The following is a 9,067-nucleotide window of genomic DNA, read 5'->3' on the forward strand; positions in this document are numbered from 1 at the left end:
AGAGACAGAGAGAGGCAGAGACACAGGCAGAGGGAGAAGTAGGCTCCTGCATGAGCCCAATGTGGGACTCGATTCCAGACCCCAGGATCAGGCCCTGAGTCAAAGGCAGATGCTCAACCGCTGAGCCACCCAGGCATCCCATTTTGGTAGTTTCTCATAAAGTTAAACATATACTTAAATATAACACAGCTATTCCATTTCTAGGTATTTACCTAAGAGAAATAAAAACACATATTCACACAAAATCCTGTCCATGGGTGTTTATAGCAGCTTTATTATAATTGCCCTACCTGGAAACAACACAAATGTCATCAGTATATGAATAGATAAACCAACTGTGGTATATCCTTACAATGAAAATTGTTTAATAATAGAGAGGGATAATGAGTAATACATGTAAACAATCAGGATAAATCTCAAAAACATCACACTGAGTGAAATAAACCAGACACAAGAAAACATGCTGTATGAGTCCATTTATATGAAATTCTAGAATAGGCAAAACTAATCTATAATGATAGAACAATGCTTGCATAGAGGCAGGAATAGAAGAGAGTTGATCTCAAAGGGAAATGAGGAAATTTCTAGAGCTGATGTAAATGTTCTATATTTTGATTGGAGTGGGTACATGAATATATATATATTGATCAAGCTCATTGAATTGTATAGTCAAAATGTGAATTATATCTTATAAAATTTATTTTTTATCTTTTCTTAAAGGAAGGGTATTGGGCAGCCCAGGTGGCTCAGCGGTTTAGTGCCACCTTCAGCCCAGAGCGTGATCCTGGAGACCCGGGATCGAGTCCCACGTCGGTCTCCCTGTTGGAGCCTGCCTTTCCCTCTGCCTGTGTCTCTGCCTCTCTCTCTCTCTCTCTCTCTCTCTCTCTCTCTGTCTATCATGAATAAATAAATACAATCTTAAAAAAAATGAAGGAAGGGTATTATGAAAGGAAAAACTTGGGAAAATTTGCCAAACATGCAGGGTATGTTTCCAGATTCTTAGTAGATATCAATTAATATTTGTGATTTGCTTAATTACATAAGATATATGTAATGTGTTTAGCATAGTTCTTGGTACAGAGAAGATGTTTAATTAACTGTTTATAGAACAAATGTTGGATGGGTACGTTAATTGCTAATGTCCATTAATTCCCACCTGTCATGAGTTTATAGATGCTTGAGAAAAGGAAATTAATCAAAAGCTTATAAAAATACAATCTCCCTTTCTTCTACGGAGGTATGTCTCTTGGCTTGGAGCAAAGGCTGGGTAGAGGAACCTCCTGGAAATTCTAGTGCAGTTGTCCAGGTAGCAAATTAAGCTACTACATAAAGAAGAACAGCCCCAAGGCTCAAAGATGAGACAATACAGGTAGTTAACAAGGTAAAATCTGGCTATTAGTGTGGGACCAAAGAACAGAAAGAGCCTACTTAATGCAAAGCAGCTTCCTGAAAGGAAGTCAGAGCTTGATAGAATGCCCTACAAGGCTGATGTCAGTGATCTGAACCACAGATAGGAGAGAGGCCTGGGCCTGAGCCATTTAATACTTCCATCCTCTTTTGAAGACCCGAAAGAGACTTCTAAAGCTTCCTGCTCAACTACTATTTGATAATTGAGGAAATAAAGGCCCAGAGAAAGGAAATGACCTACTCATTGGTGCATAGGCATGGAGGCGCAATTGTCCCCAAACCACCTATATTTGCATTACCTTTCATGTCCAAAGAGCACAAAGAGAAAAATCTTTCAAATCAAATCAAATGTGCATTCTCCCTGCCATTCTCAATGGTTGTGTTTGCTTGTTGAGTGCAAATGACAATCAAACCATTTCAGAACTACATCCATAGTGTCTGAAAATAGGAAGTTTCTGATTGGCTCAGTTTATGCCAGAAATCCTGTTCTTTTGACTTTTCTCCCTATAAACTGAATTGTGGCCCCTTTGGAGGAATGAGGGCCTGAATTCCTGGGGTTAATATAAAAAAGAAACCATTCAGTGCTCCCAGGTTATTTCAAGGAGGCTTTGGCTCTCCAGATTATTGCAGTGACATGTTCCTCAAAGGGAAGTGTCCTCTGGCACTGAGCTGAGCCTGAATTAGCTTCAGCTGGCTTCCAGCTGACACTGGTTGCAGGCAGTTTTCAAAGTCTCAATCTATTCCAATTATTGAACTCCATTCTTGTTTTCTGCTTATAGGTGTTATCTGACTATTTATAGTTATGTTGCTGTCATAATTAAAACCTAATTTTTATGTTTTACTACAAATATTATATACTTATTTATAACATCCAATGAACATCCTCACTTCCTCAAATACCTTATCTTACCACACATTGAGTAGGCGCTAAATGTGGCCGAGGGCCTACTCAGACAATAATTGCATTTTTTCCCTTAATTTCCCCAAGTGATCTGTTGGAGACTAATACTTTCAGCTCTTTGGTATTGCTTTAAGAACTGGATATTGCTACAGTAGATGACCACTAAGGCACCATGGTAAAGTTAAAAAAAAAAAAAAAAGCTCTGTATTAGGAATCAAGTGTCTGAAGGAGGTTGGGATAGGCAACAGATAGTCTTCAGGTTCCAAAGGGAAAAGAGCAAAGCACCTGTCTTAGTCAGGTGCTACCCTCCTGACCTAAGCACTTCCCAAAGGCCCCACCTCCTAAGACTATCACATTGGGTGTTAGGATTTCAAAACATGAATCAGGTGGGCAGGTGGGGAACACAAACATTAAGACCATAGCAGCAACCATTGTTTATTGAGTACTGGTTATATGTTTGACACTTATGCTCGATTATAATCTTTAAGTGACATAAGGACAGCTTAATACCTATTTTATTTATTTTTTATACTGATGTTCATCATAGTACCTGACACATCTTAGTTGTGTAACAAACAATTTCAAAATGAATGAAAGAATCGATGAAGGTAATATTTTTTATTTTATATTTTCAGATTGGGAATTAGGCTTTAAAATGTTAGGTAAGGGGTGCCTGGGTGTCTCAGTCAGTTAAGCATGTGGCTCAGGTCATGATCCCAGTGTCCTAGGGATTGAGTCCCGAGTCAGGCTCCCTGCTCAATGGGGAGCCTGCTTGTCCCTCTGCCTCTGCCCTGGTTTGTGCGCTCTCTCTCTCTCTCTCTTTCTCTCAAGTAAATAAATAAAATCTTTAAAATAATGTTAGGTAACTTGTTCAAAATCATACAGCTGTTGTGCAAAAAATCTTAGGGTAAAATTATGAATGGTCTCCTGGATCCAAATTGTACACTTTTCACTACACCATGGACTTTTAGTCAACTAGTGGATAATTCCTTAGGTTCTAGTTCAGGAGAAGTTTGGTAAAATTGAATTGCAATGTAAGGAGCAGAATTAATCTGAATCATGTTTTAAAAAGTTGACTCAAGTAGCCTTGCAGAGGACTTTGGTGGGTGGTTGGGGAAGGAGAATACAGCACTAGCTTAGGCAGGAGGTAATAATGTCTTGGGCTAGGTGCTTATGTTACACATGGAGGAGCATAGACAACTCGGATGAGTTGTGAAGTCAATCAAGAAGATTTACTGATGAACTACAGGTACAGAAGAAGAGAAGAACCTGGTATTATTTCAGGCTTTTGGTTTCAAATACTGAATGAATGGTGTTTTGAAAGTCTGATAGAAGAACTTTTGCAAGGTAGAGAATCAAGAGTTTTATTTTGAACATGTAACTTTGATATGCACGTTAGATAATGTTAGGTAGAGATGTGGAAGAGTCTGCTAGACACATGAGATGAGAATTCTGGAAAGAGGTGAGACTGGGAGACATATTTAGGAGTCTTTGACATTTACAGACTGTTTATGCTTTGGGACCCTAACTGTAAAGGCCTCTTCAGAAAACTGGTACATGGTAGTTAGACAACCACAACATACTTGACAAGAACACTCAAAGTGTTCTCAAAGTATGCCCTCAAAGTGACTCGGTCTGATGACTGCTTCCCAGGTTTGGCAGAAGGGTTGAAAGCAAAAACAGTCTTTACCGAGAATTCCTTCTGGCGCAAGATCAGATTTAAAAAATAGCAGAGTACACTTAGCTATAGACTTAGGCAGACTGAGAGTAGACTCAACCACTACAAGGCTTAGAGAAATTACAATGAGCTTTTGGGTTAGTCAAAACATAATAACCATATCAAAAGTTCAGATATGTGCAGCTGAATATGATGACTTATTTCTTTCCTTCCTTCCTTCTTTCTTTCTTTCTTTCTTTCTTTCTTTCTTTCTTCCTTTCTTTCTTTCTTTCTTCTTTCTTTCTTCTTTCTTTCTTTCTTTCTTTCTTTCTTTCTTTCTTTCTTTCTTTCTTTCTTTCTTTCTTTCTCTTTCTTTCTTCTTCTTTCTTTCTTTCTCTTTTTTTCCTATCCCAGAAAAGAAAAAAAACGTCCACACGCCACACCCTGGAGATTTGGTGTACTGAAGCTTCTGGCCCCACCATTCATTTTGCACTGGAGAGCTAACTGTATCACACTGCAGTGATTCACTTGCTGTCTGCCTCCCCCATATACTCTGGGATCCTTGATGGCAGGAATAAATACCTCTTTACTATATACCAAGCCTTGCGAAGTCTCTGGAGAATGATATGGAAATAGTCAGTGTGAGTTGATGAATCCAATGAGTACTTGAAAAGATTAATGTTCAAAATATCTAATGGGAAAATACAATACAAAATAAAAATAATTATTTTATGAAATTCTATTTCTAGAACAGTATTGAGCCCCTGCATTGGTAACGTTATAAGATACACTGACTACTATTTTTCTTGCCACCAATTTTTACCTCACTTCCCTTTCTATCAGAACAAAGGATTTTATACGTACCACATAAGCTCATGGTGTTTTGTTTCTTCAAATCTAAACCCATGGCGTCCTGTCCTCAAGCTAACCATTTGGACAAGTCAGTCATTACTGGTGACTAAATCTGACCATTCTTCTTGATCTCTTTCTTTAGAGCCCAAGAGCAGATGAGGACATTCTCTCTCCCAAATCAGGGATTGCCTTATTTTATGCCCAGGTTATTGACATGTCATTCAGGAGAAAGCCCCAATAGATTGGGGTAATTTTCTAGATATACAAGTAAGTGAGGCCAACAAATAACTTCAAAAAATTATAAGAAAAATTTTCCAAAGGACCCTATATCTTAACCTTTAGTTTATATATTCTTAATTTAGGCCATTCATAAACATCTTAAAAGTAGAATGTTATTCTTTTTTTTCAGGGGACAACTGAGTTTTGGAGAAGTGACATCTCTAAAGTAGTGAAACAGATATAATTTTGAAATCTGCATTTTTTTTATGCCAATGTACCTGTTAAACATATTGTACCACTCTATGTAAGCTTAGCGAATATTCAGTGTTTGCAATTTTCTTTACCTCTGGCTGGTTTCCTAAAGTGATTAACCATACAACCTTAAAAAAAAGACATGTTTACTCTTTTAAGGTACAAGACTTTAGGGAGTGAAGAGGAAACTCAAGCAACTGACAGATGGTAGAAAATATAAAAAAGAGATATTGAAACCAGAAATATTGGAAGAAAAATAGTAGGATAAATAACTACAGATAACTAACCAGCAGATGGATATGCAATTTCCTGAGATTTATAGCTAGTTTTTCTTGATTTGTAGAGCAGTCTCTAAAAAGAGATTCTAGGCATATATTCTTGTAGCATTTTAGTCATAGACAAGAATGACTTTTAAAAGGAGGGTGTTAAATATTACAACACATTTCTAATGGAGGTAGTTCCAAAAACAAAATTAGGAGATATGTCTTTCATTCAAGTTTGTCAAGACTATTGGCATAGCAATGCCATAATCAGTGGAAGTCTATGCTGAAGGCAAGAGCTTGCTCAAATGTGCATTCTAGAATATACCATTTGCTACTTAATTAAAAAGACACCCTTTCTAGTGCCTAGGTTGTTTGATCAGGGAAAGCAAACCAAGATACAAATAAACTTGCTGAATATTTTAAAAAATACTATAGAAATTAAATCAATGCTGATTAAGAGCCTAAAACTTCAACAAATTGAAAAGTAGATTGTATATGAACCAAGTAATGCAATGCTGCTGAGGAAAGGGATTTTTCTGAAAAGAATAGACCAATGTTTTCTTATAACTGTATAATTTAAAGTCAAGATGCAGATGGTACCTTTTGTTTTTATTTATTCTCAGAAGATAGGTTGGTGTATTTGTTCAAAATTAAAAAATGTGGGAACATCTGGCTAAAAGGTGATGACTTCATCATTTGGCCATTCTCCTGAAACACATTTAAGTTTATCTTTGAGATTTTAAATTCTTTGGTTTTCTTTGGGGGTCCAGGTAGCTGAGTCAGTTAAATGGCTGACTCTTGATTTCAGTTCAGGTCATGATCTCAGCATCCTGGGGTCAAACCCCATGTTGGACTCCATGCTCAGTGGGGAGTCTAGTTGAGGAGTCTCTCTGTGGCTCTCCTTCTGCAACCCACCCCCACAAAAACAAACAAATCTTTAAAAAAATTATTCAATATTGTGATTTGGGATCTTGTAGTTGGTGGAAAAGCTTCTCCTGAGTTCAAAAGGGAAATCAAATCTGGTAGACATTATAGCAAAAGGCAAAGTGGTGACTAATGACACTTCCATTCTCCTTTTCTCCTTCTTAAGCAAGAACATCAAGGTCCTGACTTTATCATGGAAGATATGGGAAGGAAGTAATTGTGGAAAGAAGATAGAAAAATATGGATATTCCTCACTATATAGGAGGGACACACATGAAGGGAACACACTTATACCCACAGATCATCTCCCTAACAAGATGGATCCCCTAGAGCTATATTGGATCAGGAAGCAATTTGGACATGAACAATGAAAGAAGTAATTTTAAGGGCCTAAACACCTAAAATAAAATTCATTTTTGTTAATGTAAATTTTTAGATACTTTTCTATGAATTCAAGTGTGAGTGGATTTTAATTGATCAGAATTTACTGCCAGAGCTATAAGATAAACTTTTTTTCTTCAATAAAGAGGTACTACAAAGCCTTTTGCATTATGTGTAGACATAGTTAATAAATCATTATCAACCTCTATTCAAAGGAATGGTTAAAAGGCACACAGTAAGTGTGAGTAAGTGAGCCTAGTTGGTTACTTTGTAACAAACCAGGAGATAAATGATGGTGACTTTCATTAAGGGAGTAGCATTATAGATGGAAATAAATAGCTGGATTTAAGATATAATTAGGAGCTAGTATAAATGGAATCCATCTATTTGGATGGATGAAGAAAATGGAATCCATCTGTTTGGAGGATGAATGGAAAGGAGGAAGAATGGAAAGGGAGCATTTGGCTTAGGCACTGAGATAGAAGAAGGTAAATGAAATAAATAGAATGCCATTTGCTGAGACAGGAAAGAAGAGGAAGAATATAGGATATTTTGGAATTGCAAAAGATAGAGAGTTGAATTAACCAGATCTTATGGACATGTCTTTATTCAAGGACACCTCTTTCAAAAATAGAGAAATAGCCTGGATGTGGTATATACTTTAATTATTCTTAGAAACCTTCCTTTCTCTATCTCATCATTGACATTAAATTTGGATTTGAAAAGGAGGAAATGTCAGAAATATTTTTAAGTCTTTTTTTTTTTCAATTTTTTGCTTATTTTATTTTATTTTTATTTTTAAGTCTTTAAATTGAGAAGAACTATGTTATATCCTGGAACCTTTATTATCTCATGAAACTATAAGGTGAGTAGTCATATCCTCATATTAAAGATGATGTATGGAAAACATTGCTCTCTTTTCAGGTCATACAGTTTTCTAGCATTTGAGGTACTGACATGTAAAAGAGTAATGAGACTTTCCGTTTTTTATTCAAGAGGTATCCTACAAAACAAATGAGTTCAAATTTTGGGTAAATAGCTTAGGTATAATATGAAAGAGCAATATTTAATCATTAGAGCTATCTAATAATGGTTTGGGTTTTCAGAGAATCACATAATAAGGTGAATAACATCTCCTGGGTTACAATAGGTAAAGAAGATGTCTTCATGCGAAGGAAGATGGGATTAGATTATCTCTGGATCTAGATGGAATATTCTAGTAGTCATACCCAATTCCTCCACTATGTGGGGGAAACTTCACATATTTACTAAGGGGGGAAGCTTTCCATAAATTATTTTATTAACCTCCCGAAAATCTCATTATTATTATTATTATTATCATCATCATCATCATCATTATCTGCATTTTACACTTAAAGAAACCCAAGCACAGGTAAGCAAGGTAAATTGTTTACGTTGTCACATAGCTCTTAAGTGTTGGAGCCAAAATTTCAACTGAGTTTGCCTTATCGGAAGAGTTTCTCAACCTCAACACTATGAACATTTTGATTTGGAGAATTCCTTGTTATGGGAGCTGCCTGGTGCATTGTAGAATATTTAATAGCATCCCTGACCTCTACCCACTAAATGCCAGCACCACCTCCTTTCCCAAGTAGTGACAACCAAAAATGCTCTAGACACTGCCAACTGTTCCTTGGGGACAGAACTCCCCCAAATTGATTGAGAACTAAATACTGTTGTGCTTCTGTCCAATGTTATCACTTCTGTTCCTTATACCCAACCATAGACCTCTATAAATTCATGCTGTTCACATAGAATTTCCTTCTCCTTTTTACTAAACAGTTCTTTCTGTAATATAAAAAGCCTGCACTAGTTTTATAATTTGGAATTCTTTTAACTCATTCTTCAAGAAAATAGGAAGCTCTCCATATCATAGAGAAATAAGTTGAAAGGAATAGACTCCACAAATTACTGCTATTACTGTTGCTGATATAATTCATCATCAACTTATCCTATTGTTATTTTTGTTCTAATGTAGACATGACCAGACAGGACTTAATTTTACCATAACAGCACCATTGTCCACATGATTGGGTTCATTGGGGTTCAGTATAGTTCTGAGCCTGGTTGTTCATTTGAAGGCTATGGTACATCACACCAGGAATAAACTGTTTTCCTTGTCTATCCACATTTGGGTGCAAAGTTTTTGTTTCATTATCAGTTGATGTCTGCCTTTATCCAGATAGCTAT

At 36.5% G+C, this 9,067-nt stretch overlaps 1 long non-coding RNA gene across 1 annotated transcript in view; it reads left to right on the top strand.

Moving 5' to 3' along the window:
- The window catches only part of LOC144283317 (uncharacterized), a 139,888-nt gene extending 132,945 nt beyond the window's left edge, over window positions 1-6,943 (top strand). The window contains exon 4 of the long non-coding RNA XR_013351825.1: window positions 6,642-6,943. This is a non-coding gene — a long non-coding RNA (uncharacterized LOC144283317). The remainder of the gene's footprint in view (window positions 1-6,641) is intronic.
- The last annotated feature ends 2,124 nt before the right edge of the window (window positions 6,944-9,067 follow it).

The sequence above is a fragment of the Canis aureus genome, chromosome 14, assembly GCF_053574225.1.
Source record: "Canis aureus isolate CA01 chromosome 14, VMU_Caureus_v.1.0, whole genome shotgun sequence".
Taxonomy (NCBI): Eukaryota; Metazoa; Chordata; class Mammalia; order Carnivora; family Canidae; genus Canis; species Canis aureus.